This window comes from Colobus angolensis, unplaced genomic scaffold (assembly GCF_000951035.1).
Source record: "Colobus angolensis palliatus isolate OR3802 unplaced genomic scaffold, Cang.pa_1.0 Scaffold12, whole genome shotgun sequence".
NCBI lineage: Eukaryota > Metazoa > Chordata > Mammalia > Primates > Cercopithecidae > Colobus > Colobus angolensis.
The window spans coordinates 13,696,297-13,713,035 of record NW_012113141.1 but is presented as its reverse complement, the minus strand read 5'-3'; the positions used below and the strand labels follow the sequence as shown (position 1 = coordinate 13,713,035).

Genomic DNA, 16,739 nt, shown 5'->3' with positions numbered 1-16,739 from the left:
TGAGGCGGGCGGATCACCTAAGGTCGGGAGTTCGAGATCATCCTGACCAACATGGAGAAACCCTGTCTCTACTAAAAATACAAAATTTAGCCAGCTGGGCACAGTGGCTCATGCCTGTAATCCCAGCACTTTGGGAGGCCGAGGCAGGCGGATCACGAGGTCAGGAGATTGAGGCCATCCTGGCTAACATGGTGAAACCCCATCTCTACTAAAAATACAAAAAATTAGCCGGGCATGGTGGCAGGTGCCTGTAGTCCCAGTTACTCGGGACACTGAGGCAGGAGAATGACGTGAACCCAAGAGGCGGAGTTTGCAGTGAGTCAATATTGTGCCACTGCACTCCAGTATGGGCGACACAGCGAGACTCCGTGTCAAAAAAAAAATTAGCCGGGCGTGGTGGCCCATACCTGTAATCCCAGCTAATTGGGAGGCTGAGGCAGGAGAATCGCTTGAACCCGGGAGACGGAGGTTGCAGTGAGCCGAGATCGCGCCATTTTGTATTATTCCCCAACTTTTCAGTTTTAGCATTCCACTTTCTACCTTGGAAGAGGAGGACTTAACCCTTTACTCCCCACAAATCCCTCTCCCTGCAAGCTACCCCTCACGCTTGTCCTTTCCAATCTCTCCACTGATTAAACTGCAGTGCTGGCTGGAGTAATTTTCATAGCTGATCTTCTTATGACCATGTGAGCTATCAGAGTGAGCAAGATAACACATGATTTCATTTCTTTTCCCGTACAACTTCTTGTTTTGCTTAATTTTCTATGAATTTATCAATATTTAACCGAAAATTTGGTATCAGTTGTCTAAATCTACTCTCAGTGAGTTTTTTCACATCTGATGTTTTATTCGTATTTCTTCTTCAAAAAGAAATCCTCCTGGGGCCTTCGGAGGTCCTTCCATCTGGACCAATGCACAGAATTCCCTTTACATCTTTTGGGATACACCCTAAAGAAGATCCGGTCTTTGTTCACCTTCATGGAGAAATCCTTCAATGCGAAAGGTAAGTTTTTCACATCCAGTATGTCTGAAACATTTTTATTCTACCTTCTTTTTTTTTTTTTTTTTTTGAGACAGAGTCTTACTCCTTCACCCTGGCTAGAGTGCCCTGGTGCAACCTCAGCTCACTGCAACCTCTGCCTTCTGGGTTCCAGAGATTCTCCTGCCTCACCCTCTGGAGTAGCTGGGATACAGGCATGCACCACCACACCCAGATAATTTTTACATTCTTAATGGAGACAGGGTTTTGCCACGGTGGCCAGGCTGGTCTCGAACTCTCCTGGTCTCAAGTGATCCGCCTGCCTCGGCCTCCCAAAGTGCTGGGATTACAGGATACCTTCACTCTTGAATGAGTTTGGCTGTGTGCAGAGTTCCAGGCTGGGGATCAATTTCATTGAGCATGATGAAGGCATCACTCCCCCACCTCCTATATTCAGATGTATCGAGAAGACCCAAACCACTCAGATTTCTAATCTCCTTACTTGACCTGTTTCTTTCTCTGTGTAACTTGTGTATCACCCCTTTCTCCCAAGCATATTGACATTTGAGGGTACTAGTTTGGGTCTGCCTTCATCTACTTGGCTCAACATTCCATAGGCCCCTCCATAGAGAAGCTAATAACCTATTTCAGGCAATATTTTCCTCAATGATTTTGCCACTTGCATTCTTCTGTTTTCTCTTTTGGTTAGCTCCCATCAATTGATGTGGGAAGCCTGGCTGATACTTTAATTTTCTTAACTTTTCTGCCTTACTTATTATTCATCTCCTCATCTGTTTGCTCTATTTTCTCAAAGACTCCCTGAACTTTATTTTCTAATAATACTACTGATATTTTTGCTCTGCCCTTATATTTTTTTAATTTTCAGATAACTTTGTTTTCTAACTGTTCCTTTTTCTTGTATCCTGTTCTTATTTCATGGATATAAAAATTTTTTTCAAAATGTTCTTTCCTCTAAATAGACTTCCTTTCAAATTGCTTTTTCTCATTTGTTTTGCTTTCCTCCATTAGGCACTTTCTTTAGCCATCTAGTAATCCCTGGCAGTCCTCATGACTAAGAGTGAATGACTCAGGAACTAGCTGGAAGCTCTGAGTCCCTGGGCAGCTAAGTTTCTGTCTAGGATGAGCTGGTTGGGTCACTGGCTGGGAAATCCTTGCTGTGAGCATCATTTGTATTGTTTTCCCATCTTGGGCTGGTTAGATTCCACAGTGAGAACCGTTTTCATCTGTAAGGGCCTGGCTGTCAATGTTCTAGAAGCTAAAAGGGGTTAGAAGGCTAGAGAATGGAGGTGGTCTCTATATTAACTCCCAAGAATACCTGGAGGCTCCTAGGCCCTTGGTTTTTCCTTCTGCAGAAATGTGCAACATGCAGCTAAAGTCGGAGAGGCCAACACCCAGCATCATGGTGGAAGGAAAGGGATCGAAGGATATAACTGCATCAGCTGCTTTCAAACTATTCTTGTACTCAGCAACCTCTGATGCCCACGCTCCCCTCCCCCCACCAAAAAGTCTCATGCCTTCCACTCCTACATTATAAACCGAATCATTCATGTACTCTTTGCTTGCAAAATTTTTCTTGCTGTTGTTTTATTTCTCATTCTCCCTGTCCTCATGCATTGATTTCTTTTTTACAACTCCCTTTATCTTATGTGGGGTTTTAGGAGAAAGCAAAATCAGATGTGTCTACTCAGACCACTATTTTGTACCCAGAAGACCTCTAGGAAGATTTCAAAGTATTTTTAATTGCCACCTTTTTACTTAGCAAAGTGAAAAAATCAGGAAGTATAGTCTATTACTACACAAAAGAAAGGGCAAAAGAGACTTGGCACATGTAATTAAGGTTACTAATCAACTGATCTTAACATAGGGGCATCATCTGAGCAATCCAATGTAATTACATGAGCCCTTAAAAGCACAGCTTCCTCCCAGCTGAGGGCAGAAGAGGAAAGCAGAGAAGCAGCAACAGGATTTGATGCACTGTTGCTGGATCTGAGTAGAGGGGCCACATGCAAGGACCAGTGAGGGGCTCTAAAGGCTAAGAGTAGCCCTGGCTGATAGTCAGCAAGGACTCAGTCCTACTGTAGCAAGAAACTGCACTCTGCTGAAAACCTGAATGAGCCTGGAAGTGGATTCTTCCTAGAGCCTCCAGAGAGGAGCATAGCCCTGCCAACAATTTGATTTGGGCTTTGTGAGACCCTGAGGGAATAAGTTGAGCTATGCTGGGCTTGGACCTCTGACCTACAGAAATTGTGAGATTTAATACAGGCAGCCTTCTGCAACCACAGTTCTGAATCCACGGATTCAGCCAACTGGGAATGAAAAATATTTGGGGGAAAAAAAAAAGACACAAGTAAAAAATACAGTAAAACCGCCTGCAATCCCAGCACTTTGGGAGGCCAAAGCAGGTGGATCACAGGCTCAGGAGATCGAGACCATCCTGGCTAACATGGTGAAACCCCGTCTCTACTAAAAGCACAAAAAATTAGCCAGGTGTGGTGGCAGGTGCCTGTAGTCCCAGCTACTCGGGAGGCTGAGGCAGGAGAATGGCGTGAATCTGGGAGGCAGAGCTTGCAGTGAGCCGATATCATGCCACTGCACTATAGCCTGGGCAACAGAGTGAGACTCCGTCTCAAAAAAAAAAAAAAAAAATACAATAAACAACTATTTCCACAGCATTTACTTTTGTTTTTGAGACAGGGTCTTGCTCTGTCACCTAGGCTCGAGTGCAATGGTACAAACTTGGCTCACTGCAGCCTAGACCTCCCAGGCTCAAGCAATCCTGCCTCAGCCTCTCAAGCAGCTGGGACTATAGGAGTGTGTTACCATGCCCAGCTGATTTTTAAATTTTTTGAAGAGACAGGGTCTCACTATGTTGCCCAGGCTGGACTCGAACCCCCGGGCTCAAGCAATCCACCTGTCTCAGCCTCCCAACATGATTGTATTATAAGCGTGAGCCCCCGCACCCAGCCAGCTTTCACACTGTATTAGATATTTTTAAGTAATCTGGAGATAGTTTAAAGTTTAGGAAAGAATGTGTGAAGGTTATATGCAAATACTATACCATTTCATATTAAGAACTTCAGCATCTATGGATTTTGGCATCGTGGAGGAGGTGTGCCCTGGAACCAAACACCCTTGGACAATGGAGGGATGACTGTATAAAAAGGATGGGGAGGTCGGGCACCATGGCTCACGCCTGTAATCCCAGCACTTTGGGAGGCCGAGGCAGGTGAATCACAAGGTCAGGAGTCCAAGACCGGCCTGGCCAAGATTTTCACCATCTTGTCACCATCTTGAGACAACCCTGTCTCTCTGAAAATACAAAAATTAGCCGGGTGTGCTGGCAGGCGCCTGTAATCTCAGCTACTTGGGAGGCTGAGGCAGAGAACTGCTTGAACCTAGGAGGCAGAAGTTGCAGTGAGCTGAAATCGCGCCCTTGCATTCCAGCCTGGGTGACAGAGCGAGACACTGTCTCAAGAACAACAACAAAAAGGATGGAGAAAGGGGGCAGAAAAAGAACATCAACTCGGAACAGAGTGGACCTTTAACTTAAAACTTTTTTTCTCTTTTTAGAGACAGGGTCCTCCCACCTCAGCCTCCCAAGTAGCTGGGACCACAGGTGTATACCACCACACCAAGTTAATTTTTAATTTTTTTGTAGAAATAGGGTTTCACTATGTTGCCCAGGCTAGTCTCAAACCCCTGGCTCAAGAGATCCTCCCTCTGCAGTCTCTCAAAGTGCTGGGATTATAAGCATGAGCCATCACGCTCAGCCCAAAACTTTTAGATTTACAGAAAAGCTCATTATCTCTCCTACTGCCAGATTAGCTCTATCAAACATCACTGCAACACAACTCCCTCAAGAACCAGCTGTTTGTGAGCCTTGGATCCAGATTAAACTCCGGCCAGTGCTTGGCAGCCCCACACCCAAAGGAGTCAGGCCCCTGGCTCCTCCCACAGGGACCTTCAGACGGGGAGGATGGCCGCCTGCATCCCTCCAACAGGGTCTCCTTCTACCTCCAGTTCTTTAGCATCCCGATTCTGCCTTGCCCTCCTTGGATGATGCCCATTTCAGGAGCTTGCTGGAAATGTGAAATCTCAATTCCCTTCAATCTGCATTCCACTAAGATCCTGAATAAGACGAAAATTTGAGAAGCTCTGAGACAATAGACTCATTTTTTATATATACATAAAAGGTCATGAGGGAGGAAGAGGGGAGAGAAGCCCCAAAGGAAGGAAGCCGGATGACACGACAGTAGAGAAAAGTGAACTGAGTGTTGGGAAAGCCAGGCCCAAACCATGTGGCCTGACCCTGCACAGAGGCACTGCGAGTTCCCCAGGCTTCCCTGGAGTGACGTGCCTGGAGTGTCTGCCCCTCCTATGGGATCATCACATGCCTCACAACCCTCCAACACTACTCTGCTGACGGTTCCAGAGATCTGCATCTTTCCACACAAGCACCAGGCACAAATACCAGACAGAGCATGGACCAAGGGGCCCCACCTGGAATCCCTAAGCCTTCACCCACCCGGACACTCAGGAGCTTTCCTAAACTCCTCCCGCTCCAATACCTCCCCTCCCCTCCCCTTTACCTGAGGGCACAGGTCAGTTCCTCATGACCTCACAGGGAAGGTCTGAAGGTCTCTTACCCAGCTCTCTACCTCTAACCCCACCCCTCCTCTTGCCCCTCTTTTTCCTAAGGACCCAACTGACAATGACAACACCTACCACCCATATCCTGAGCTATACCCCATGCCCCCCGAATTATCCTTGCTATCCCCTTCCCTCTCATTCTCTGAAGCCAATCCTTCAACACCACTTGGCCTTTGAGGCTCCCAGAACTGGCCTCTGACCTGATCACAGGCCCATCCCAGGGAAGGGCAGCCACATCCCCCAAGGAAGGTGGAGTTCCTGCTGCACCTCCAGTAGCACCTGGGGCCTGGACATTCTTACCATCTGAGAAGGGGGTCTCTAGAGCCCACTAGGTGCTGGGGAACATTCACAGACCAAAGGAACAGGCAGGCCCAGGGAGAGAAGCCTAGGAGGAGGCAGGCGAATATGAAAGGGAACGGGCCCCAGTAGGAAAGAGAATCACTAAGGCAGGCCAGGGCAGGCTGCTCAGCTGCCCACAGGAATCTCACCCTCTGAGGGTGGAAGGAGGGGCTCGGCTCTCTCTGACTCACCCCTCAGAGCCAGAACTGTCCATGTACTTCCCTGATCCATTCCCTCATTAACCCAAACACCACACCCAGGGGCCACCAGAAACACTGCAAAATCAGACACCGTGGCATGTGAACCTATGGATTATATCAAAAGAGAAAAAAAAAGTAATTAAAAAAAAAAAACCACCACGGTGGCAGCAACCACTCACTGGGGTGAAGAAGTTTGACTCTTTACTGTGGGCACTACACAGCTGCACAATGTCGGGGTGGCTGGATCCCCTACTTTATCACAGGGTGACAAACACTACCCTGGCACAGTGTGGTGAAGGTGGGCCCCCGGCTTCCAAGGTCATCAAGCCCCTGACCGCCAGCTCTGGACGGCCTCCACGCGGAGGCGCAGGAGAGGCTGGGCCCCAGCCCTGAGCTCCACTGGGCTCTCCAATGGGCCTGAGGGTCTCAGTGCCTGGCATCCTGTAAAATCCCTGATATTAGCGACTGAAGCACTATGAATTTCCACCACCAAAACCCCACAACCCAAAACCTGCTGAGTTTCAGGACACCGAGGGGCCTCCTCATTAACCTGGTGAGAGGAGGCCTCTGTCTACCTCAGTGCTGTCACCAGGAAAGCAGCAGAGTGGGTGGATGTGGGTCAGGGGAGGCCTCAGCAGGAAAAGCACTGGGCCTGGAATGGAGGTCACCTAGTCCAGTGACTTCCAAGCTTACTATTTTTATTATTTTTTAAGCTACAGGAGGCTTTGTTCAAAGAAACTCTGACCCAGAAACCCAACATAGAGGCAGGCAGAGCAGGACACTTTTATCTTCAGGTGGCTGGGGAAAGGGAGACTTCACAAGGTGCACACTAAAAACCACGGGCCTGGTGCGGCTGATGCCACGCTCCACAGGACAGCAGAATGGCTCAAGGAGCTGCCTCCAGAATCCTATGGCGACTAGTTCAACAGAACTGTAATGGGCCTGGAAATGCATGTTTTGAAGAGCTGTCATTCACAGCAGCTTGAAAAAGCCCCCACTGGCCAAATCTGGAACAATCTGAGTGGCAAAATAAACAATAATAACAATGGATTTTAACTCATTGAATAAAATAAGAATTCATGAGCCCATTCTAATACACACACAGAGATAAACAAACAGGAGAGAAGAAAAGTTCTGTGTAGAACAATGATACATAGCTACAGCAGTTCCGTATAGTTAAATGATAAATGTAGGAGGAATCATGGAATTAAATCATCGCATTCAACACCCAATACAGAAACAACCGACTATGCCAAGAATCTGCAACGGGTCCTAAAACCAGTGATGAGTTTGATGTGAAATAGCATACTATATTTGCATAGTCTCAAAGTATCTCCCCACAGGACACTCACAAAAGAACAAAACAGTAAGCTAGAGGAGAGAAACCCAGCAGACATCACCATAAGCAAGTGATCATTGTTAGTATCACCGGTAATGACTCAGACCCACATCATGTGCCTCCCAAGGGGATGTACCCAGGACTCACCATTTCTCCAGTATTTCTGACAAAACTGCAAATCTTGCATCTAACCATGAGGAAACAACAAACAAACTTAAATTAAGGGAGATTCTACAAAATAACTGGCATCAAGTAACTCAAACACAGAGTTTGTGGTCCTTCTTAAAAAAAAAAAAAAAAGCAAAAAACACATTCAGGCCTTGGGCCCCACTGGAGATTTTCACTTTTACGTTTTTGAGACAGGGTTTCACTCTGTGACCCAGGCTGGAGTGCAGTGGCACCGTCACAGCTCACTGCAGCCTTGACCTCCTGGGTTCAAGTGACCTTCCCGCCTCATTGCACACCTGCAGTCCCAGCTACATAGGGAGATGGGGTCTCCCTATGTTGCCCAGGCTGGTCTCAAACTCCTGCTTAAGCCATCCTATTGCCTCGGGCTCTCAAAGTGCTGGGACCACAGGCATGAGCAACCACGCCCAGCACCCATTAGAGATTTTCAGAATGATTCATCAGGCAGCTCATTCAACTGCACCAGCAGCCTCGGGGCAACACCTGCCCACCTAGGTGAGGCAGGGCCTGGTCACCCACACCTGCCAACCACCCTACCCCCACTTCTCAAATGGCTGGGCAAAAGGAGGCCTGGCACCTTGGCTTCCAAGCTGATGTCCCCACCTACTTCCCTCTGCCATTGAAGGTGAAGCTGCCCACTCACGGGAGGATGCCAGGCCAAGGCAGGCTTGGTGCACGTGCCCTATACCCTGATCATCATGACAGGCCTGTTTCTGAAAATCTAAGTCTACAAGAAATGTCTATACACAGCATCCTTTTACATGCCCCTGGTAAGAGCACATCAGAGCCTCTTCCTCACCCAGTTGCAAACAAATGTGGAGAGTCTGGGCCCAATCTACACTAGTATTCCCAATGTGAACAAGAACCCACGCCAAGGTGCTGTGCCTCCAGACTTCAGGAGGACTGGGCTGGGCCCTGTGGCCTCCCTAGATCAGCAAGGTTGAAGCAACCCACCTAGCAATCCATCAGTGCACAGGCTCGCTTGCCAAGCCCATGGGGGTGAAAAGGCTATTGCTGTGGGAGACAAGCACCTGAAGACTTGTTTCTACATGTTCACGGCACTGCTGCATGCAAGACACCCAGAATGAGGCCGTGGAGACCAACTCCAACTCAGAGTGGGACCTGTGCCTGACTCAGGGGACTCAGAATATGACTCCCTTCACTAAATGCAGTCAAAAAGGTGCTGGAGGGCAGAGAGGAGGAGGTGGTGGTGGTGGTGGCAAGCTGGTCAGGAAATGCTCCCTAGAGCAGCTGTTTTAAATGTGTACTAGATGAGGGTAGCACATTTAGAAGCTCCCCAGTTTGGGATCGAGCTGTGCCTGAAGATAGGGAGGAACACACTACAACCCAACCTGGCAGCAGGCAACTCTCTCACCCCGAGACTGACCCTCCAATGAAGATGATTAACAGAGCCTTCAGTGTATCCCCAGCTCCAGGCTGGGACCTGCATGACGATACCAAGACAAAACCAGCATGGTCATCCTTGCAGGGCTGACACCGTCAGGGAGGGAGCCACTCCTGAACACCACATTTTCCAAATGATGAGTGGCCCGTTCCTGGAGAGAAATAAACTTTGCTCCAATAACTGGGTCTTTAAAGGCTGGCTGTTATAGGAGCTGTTCCAGTAGGCTGCAGGGATTTGACCTACATGCCTAATGTAGATTTGAAGTGTTCTCTTTGTACAGGTCACAAAGACACTACATAAGAGAGTTTAGAATTATATTTACTCCTCATTCTCTATGTTTCCATGCCTGAAAGGCATACAGATTATGGCTCTAAGATGCTTAAAAATCTTTGTATACAAAATTGCACAGTCAGCTAGAATATACTGTCAGTCTTCCATATACCCACAGGTTCCACATCTACAGATTCAAGTAACCAGGATCAAAAATATTCAGGAAAGGCTGGGCACAGCGGTTCACACCTGTAATCCCACCACTTTGGGAGGCCGAGGTGAGTGGATCACCTGAGGTCAGAAGTTCAACACCAACCTGACCAATATGGTGAAACCCCATCTCTAATAAAAACAGAAAAATTAGCTGGGCCTGGTGGCGCACGCCTATAGTCTCAGCTACTCAGGAAGCTGAGACAAGAGAATTGCTTGAATCTGGAAGGCAGAGGTTGTAGTGAGCTGAGAATGCGCCATTGCTCACCAGCCTGGGCAACAGAGCAAGACTCTGTCTCAAAAAGAAAAAAAAAAAAAGTACAAATGCTTTAAATTATATAATACTTACATTGCATTTACACTGTATGAGTTATTATAAGTAATCTAGAGATGATTTAAAGTATATGGGAGGAAGTACATAGGTTATATGCAAATACTACTAAGTGTGGGGGCTAAAATCTCCCTTGGAGACAGGACACCAAGGGACAACCGTACTGTGTTTTAAGACAAAAACCCCACCTCAAAGGATGGCAAACTGGTAAATTTCTGAGTCTAGGATGGGACACTTTCCAGCCCACCCCAGGCCTGCCTCCCCCAGCCCGGGGGAAAAAGATTTACAGAGCTAAAACAAAACAAACAAACAAAAATCCTTTCCAAAGAAGCCATGAAGTGAAGCCCAGTGGGGAAAAATAAAACTAAGTGTGCCTTGTGAATGTCAAAAGAGAGGAGGAAGCGGGGGCAGAATTTTTTAAACTGCAAATCAATGGTGAGAAACTACTGGAAAAGGCTGAGAGGAAATCAAGAGTCAGGAGAAAGCAGATCATCCCCTAAAACAGAGCTAGAAAGGCAGGGGGCCCCTTGGGTAGCTGAGCAGGAGAGTCAGGGTCTCATTCCCAGGGATGCAAGCTCTTCCCCACAAAGCCCCAACCTTGACCAGAATGCAGGGGTTGTGCAGGCAGTACAGTGAAATCAGGACAGCCACCTCAAACTGTTTTCTGCTGCAAAACTACTATAAAATACAAATTTACAGTCCCTCTTCTGGACTATTTATTTATCTTCAACATACACCAAAACATCTTTATAGAAAATGCTTTGTGTTTCTTCCAAAAGCAAACAACATTTACGACCTGATTCTGATCCTGTTCTCCAGCTGGAACAGGGCAGGGCAAGTGGCACCAGATGGCCAGGGAGGCTTAGGGCTGCCCTTTCACCCAGGAGGGCTCCAGTTATCCCCCACCCCCACCCCCATCCCCATGCCCCAAAGATAACCTCGACAGCAGGGCTGTGGGCCAAGGGGGCTTTCTCGATCTAGCTCCATTCCCAAGACATCGCCAGCACCGAGGAATAACTGCTGTATGCTGCACACCCAGAGGGGAAGGACTGCAGAGCCAAGGCTGGTGAACCTGTTTCAAGTCGACAACTTTCAGGAAAGCAAGCGGGTAAAGACTGCAAAACCACGAAACAGACTAACAAAGCAAAGGCGCAAGCATGACAGTGCGGCTGGCTGAGGCTATGCTTCTCAAACATGAAAGTGCATGCAGGCCAGGCACGGTAGCTTGGGCCTGTAATCCCAGCACTTTGGCGGATTGCTTGAATCCAGGAGGTCAAGGTTGTAGCGAGCCTTAATTGTACCACTGAGGGCACAGTCAGACCCTATCTCACAAAAAATAAAAAATAAAAATTTAAAAAGCATTTGAATCACTTGGGTCACCTTGTTAACAATGCAAATTCTGATTCAGCTGATCTGGATGGAGGCCCCCAAGGTTCTATAGCTCAGTAAGCTCCCAGGTGATGCCCACCCTGCCTATCAGCAGGTCTGTGGATGGCACTTTGAATAGTAAGGATGTAGCACTGACACACAGAAGGAAAACCACGATTCAAGCAAGTCATGGGAAGAAAGCCACCCATCTTTATTGTGCTTGATTTGTGAGGATGCAATCAGCTTCCCTGGAGGAATGCTTTAATTTTGGGATTTGTTCGGGATTTTGGTACATCCCACTGGATTCTCACAGATTATTTTTATTCCCATTTCTCAGCTGTAAAAGCTACTCTAACCAAATGACAGAGACCTGCCTCTTCCAAGACTACCGCCCTCCTATGTCGTGCCCAGCAGAAACACAGCCTACAGCAGTAGTGACACAGGCTGTACCCTGAAGACAATGGGAGGAAGTCAGACGGGCAGCAGGCACAGGGGGGCCTGGCACGCAGTGCTGGTTAGGGCTGGCAGGCCCAGAGGATGGAGGCTGGGCCAGGAAAGGCAGATAAAGGGCCAGAAACACAGCCTGAAAGGTTACCAGGAAAAGAACATTTTGTCTCCTAGAACCTGTTAACAAAATAGAGGCAAAATTTAAACCGAGTCTCCACCCCCAAAGAGGCATGGGGATATTGTTTTCGTTTTTACTTTTAACAAGTTTGTTTCTACATTTAAGAGCTTGGCCTCACTTTGGCAAGAGGTAAAATTAAAAGCTTTACTTCCCTCTCCCTGGATTCCACTTCACAAGAGAGGGGCTACACTAATAAACAAAAGTAATGTGCCATTTCCAAGAAAAGCCAAGGCAAGGTCCAAGGTAAGACTACTCATCAGTGAGCTCCAGGAGCCACACTCAGCATCTGGGAGTGTGTGTTTGGGCTCCGGGTGGATCGGTTTCCATTTGAAAACTACGGGCATCTTTTGAGGTGATCATCACCACCGATCAAGAACCTGAGGAAGAAATGCCCAGGAAAAGAGGGGCCCTTTGTTCATTCCATCTGATGACATTTTCTTCCAAAGGATCCTGAGTTGGCAAGAGAGATTCCAGGTTGTGACCAACCATTTTGGAGTTAGATTCACAGAACTCCAAGGGTTAAAATGTTCCCGGAGTTCCTCTAAGCAACACTTCCATTTTCCAGTCAGAATCTGCACCCCAGGAAGTGACCCGCCAAGGTCACCCAGTAAGCCAAAATTCAAACCCCAGCTTCTACATTCATGTGTTTTTCCCAGAAAGAATGTACTGAGCTGCCTCAATTGTGACTTTCCCAGTCTTGTTTGGGTCCAACAACCTGTAAACTAAAAATAAAATTCTAAGCCCCATAACCAACTAAACAGACCCTCTTGGCCACGAGGACCCCAGAGAAACCTGAAAAACGGCCCTTGGCCACGACGAGAAGGGAGGTTGGAAAGGCCTCATTACATACCTCCTCCATTTCGGGATTTAGACACAACAACTGACCATCATTAATATTAAAATAGAGATCATTAAGACTAAGAAACAAGACTCTTTGTGACAATAAGATATCGAAATATAAAGAGGATCAAAGGCCATGCCAGACAAGGGTTAAGTCACTCACCCCACTGCTGTAACCCAGTGTATTGGTTAATGGACTTCCTTATTTACCAGTCCTTTCTGCTGACTCTTAAGTTTTTGGACAAAGCTTTACTCCTTTAACTAATTGCAAACTAAAGAATCTCTGAACGCACCTATGACCTGTAAGCCCGTTTCACAATATCCCACCTTTCTGGGCTTAACCAATGCGTATCTTCCATGTACTGACTTATGCCTTTGCCTGTAACTTTTGCCTCCTTAAAATGTATAAAACAAAACTGTAATCCGACAGCCTCAGGCACCCTTTCCCTGGACCTCTTGAGACTACTGTGCTTTTCCCGGGCCACAGACACTCACTGGATTGGAATAAACCTCTTCAAAATATTTTAGAGACTTTGGTTTTTCTGTTAACATACCCCACCCCCCCAAGTGGCATCTGTGTTTCAACGCCTTTCACGGTGAGCACCAGCTCTTTTTGCTTTGAGTCCTGTAGGTGCTACAACATTTGCTAAAACAAGGGCTGGGTGCTGTGACTCACACCTATAATCCTAGTGCTTCGGGAGTCTGAGGTGGACAGCTTGAACCCAGATGATGAGTTCGAGAATAGCCAAGGCAACATAGCAAGAGCCTGTCTCTACGAAAAATTTTTAAAAATTAGTCGCGCATGGTGGTACATGCCTGTGGTCTCAGCTACTGGGAAAGTTGAGGCAGGAAAATCACTTGAGCCTGGGAGGCCGGGACTACACTAAACCATACTCATGCCACTGCACTCCAGCCTGGGCAACAGAGCAAGATTCCATGTCAAAAAATAAAATAAAATGAGGACACTCCAAGGTGCAACCCTATCTGGGGCTGAGGCTTGCTTCCTGATTTGTAAGACTTGGCTGATAAGAGAATCAAGTAAACCAGCCAGGATGGGTTTTGAAAGGGTGAGATAAAATGCTAAACACATGAAAACTAGTGGGAGTTATGAGTTCTATACAAAACAACTCTATTTCAAAGGCAGGTGCCTTACAGATTCTGGCTGTGGTTTAGAAAGGAGACAGTATGGGTTGGGGCGGGCACACCTCAGATAGAGAAGTCAGACAGTGGGTGAGAGTGGCCTTCACCCCGCCTGCAACCCCACACAGAGCTAAAATTGTACCCTCAGAGACAATGCTCATTTTGCCCACCAAAAAGTGGTCAGGGAGAGAAAGGACAGATTCAGATATGAAGGAGCAGGGTACAGTTCCCCTCAGTTAGAGAAAAGTCCTCACAACCATAGAGACCAAAATAAAAAGTATTCTCAACCAATCCTGCCTCTATTTTCAACAAGGACCAGGAGATTAAGAATGAGCATCCTTTGTGCCTCGGAGTGGCTTTTTCTGCCGAAGACCTGGAGGCTAACTCGCTCTCTCTTTAGTGTGCACCCTCGGTGGCCCAAAACAGGTGAGACCTCTCTCTGTTCCCACTGTAGGTGTCACTATCTTTGTGATCCAGTAAGAGGGGAGACTCTGTGCTTCTCTCAGCATGGCTGGGAGATAGGGGTACAGCCAGAGGAATCAGGGGTGCAGTCAGGGGGCTGCCATGCCTTTGGCTCAGTGGGCAGATTCATGTCACAAGGGTTTCCACTCTGCCGGCGCTGTGTGCTGGCTGTCTGCTGCCCGCTGCCAGCCTGAGATTCAAGAGCCCGGAGATGGCAGAACAAAGGAAAATGGCTGTGGCTCCTGCAGCGGGGGTGGCTGCAGGCTGAGCTGCCAGCACACAGGCTTTTCAGCAGCTGAGTGCTCGCGTGAGGAACAGGGGACACTGGGCTGAGCACTGAGGCACAAAGAAAGTGGGGGGCCTGGGAGACTAACAGCAACCCAGGCACGTGCCTGGCCCCCACCCAAGGGCACAGCTGGGCCAGGAAGACTGGGCAGAACTCACTCCCCAAAGCAGTGGGCAGGTGGCCGACAAGCCTGGCACCGGCCACTCCTGCTCCTTGCCCACCTGCTCAGAACTCTTACCTAGAGGTGTTCCAGGCAAGCACAGGGACCTGAGAAGGGCGAAGGGGGATCTTGACAGAGGGAGAAACTAGAATCTGAGAACACATCATGGGCCTTGGAGTGGCTCAAGGCTCTCTGCAAATGGACCTCTATTAAGCACAATGGGCTCCTGCTACCAGCAACAATAGCTGCACTGACCACTCCCTCTCTCTCCCCCTCGCCTCCTCTTCTAGTCCCCTCCCACCCCACCACCCAAAAAAAACCTACAATGGGAAGCAGCAGGAACCAGGGCAGAGCCCCTGAATAGCTCCACTGTGAGGCCCCAGTTCCCGCCTCCTCAACCCCACAGGTCAGCCCGCACTGCCACCAGGCCACAATAGAAACCTCTGTGCTAGAGGCCGGGCGCGGTGGCTCAAGCCTGTAATCCCAGCACTTTGGGAGGCCAAGACGGGCGGATCACGAGGTCAGGAGATCGAGACCATCCTGACTATCATGGTGAAACCCTGTCTCTACTAAAAATACAAAAAGTAGCCGGGCGAGGTGGCGGGCGCCTGTAGTCCCAGCTACTCGGGAGGCTGAGGCAGGAGAATGGCGTAAACCCAGGAGGCGGAGCTTGCAGTGAGCTGAGATCCGGCCACTGCACTCCAGTCCGGGAGATAGAGCCAGACTCTGCCTCAAAAAAAAAAAAAGAAAAAAAAAAGAAACCTCTGTGCTACCAAGGACCCACGCCCAGACAACGAGCTGCACACGGGACGCTCTGGCGTTCTCACAGGGACTACATGTAACTGCAATGGTGAGAAATTCTCTGACTAGAAGGGTGGGAGAGCCATGGCAGGGACACAGATCTCAAACCCACCAAGTCAGGGTCTATTTAGGAGGACTATCTGCCAGCCAGCCCTAAAATCTCCCTGCTTCCCACCCTGCCCTGGCATGGGGCAGTGAGAGCCACACAGGGAAACAACCAGAGAGCTCCCAACACGGAGTGGGCGCCTCCAACATGCCCTCACAACTGTTCCTCCTTCCCCACTCATCCCAGGAAGAACCATACCCCGTTTCTGTTCTGAAAGGAAGCTCCTGCTCAAAACACAAAACCCATCTATTATTTTCACCAGGTGCCCTTTACACAGGCTTTTAAAATCACAGGGTGGCAATCAGGCCCAACGCGGCCTGAACAGGGAGGTCTGCAGAGCAACGAAAGGCCAAGGGAGACCACAGCAGGGGGCCGATCCTCACACCAACCCCTGACACTGCGGGAAAATCTGTTCCTCTAAAAGCTGACGCCAGCTCCAGCTTGTTGCAACCAACGCTCCCCCTTTGCACCCTACACAGGTCCTGCAAAGTCCTGAGGTCGCTGGAACCCACTATGAGAAGCCTGCTCCCCTACTACACCCCAGCTCGCTCTGGCTGACTCCTCACACTTTTGGGGGTACAGGCAGCATGACCCACAGGGCCAGCCAAGGGCTGTAAATATGGAGCTCATGGAGACAGGCTGGCCTGAACTGAACCAAAGACGGACCTGGGTGGGAACCAACAGGCTGGCACCCCTCATGCCTTCCCAGTAGTTTCTCCAGTTCTTGTCTCTGTAGAAGGCCAAGATCCCTCCAAAATAAAACTCCGTAAACTTTCATTCCCCCTTTCGGAAGCAAAGCCGCATGTTTCTTTTCCTTTTACACACCTAATGCAGTAACTCCGCATCTAGTCATTTCCACTACAGACCTAGAGCATGCATGAGACACTCCTGCAGCTTAGCCTATAGAAACACAATAGTGAAAGAAACCTCAAAATCCATCAATAGGGGGCTGGTAAAGTGAGTCATCATTCACTGTACAGCAGAATCATGCACTGCTGTTAAAAAGAATGGACTAAACTGT

The 16,739-nt window shown here is 48.5% G+C and overlaps 1 protein-coding gene across 1 annotated transcript in view; it reads right to left on the bottom strand.

Annotated features, from left to right (window-relative positions):
* TSPAN14 (tetraspanin 14) overlaps positions 1-13,535 on the bottom strand; it is a 51,311-nt gene extending 37,776 nt beyond the window's left edge. Inside the window, exons 1-2 of the mRNA XM_011929270.1 lie at positions 13,442-13,535; positions 11,311-11,450 (exon numbers count right to left, since the gene is read on the bottom strand). The gene's annotated coding sequence lies outside the window, so the exon portion shown is untranslated. The remainder of the gene's footprint in view (positions 1-11,310; positions 11,451-13,441) is intronic.
* Between the last annotated feature and the right edge of the window lie 3,204 nt (positions 13,536-16,739).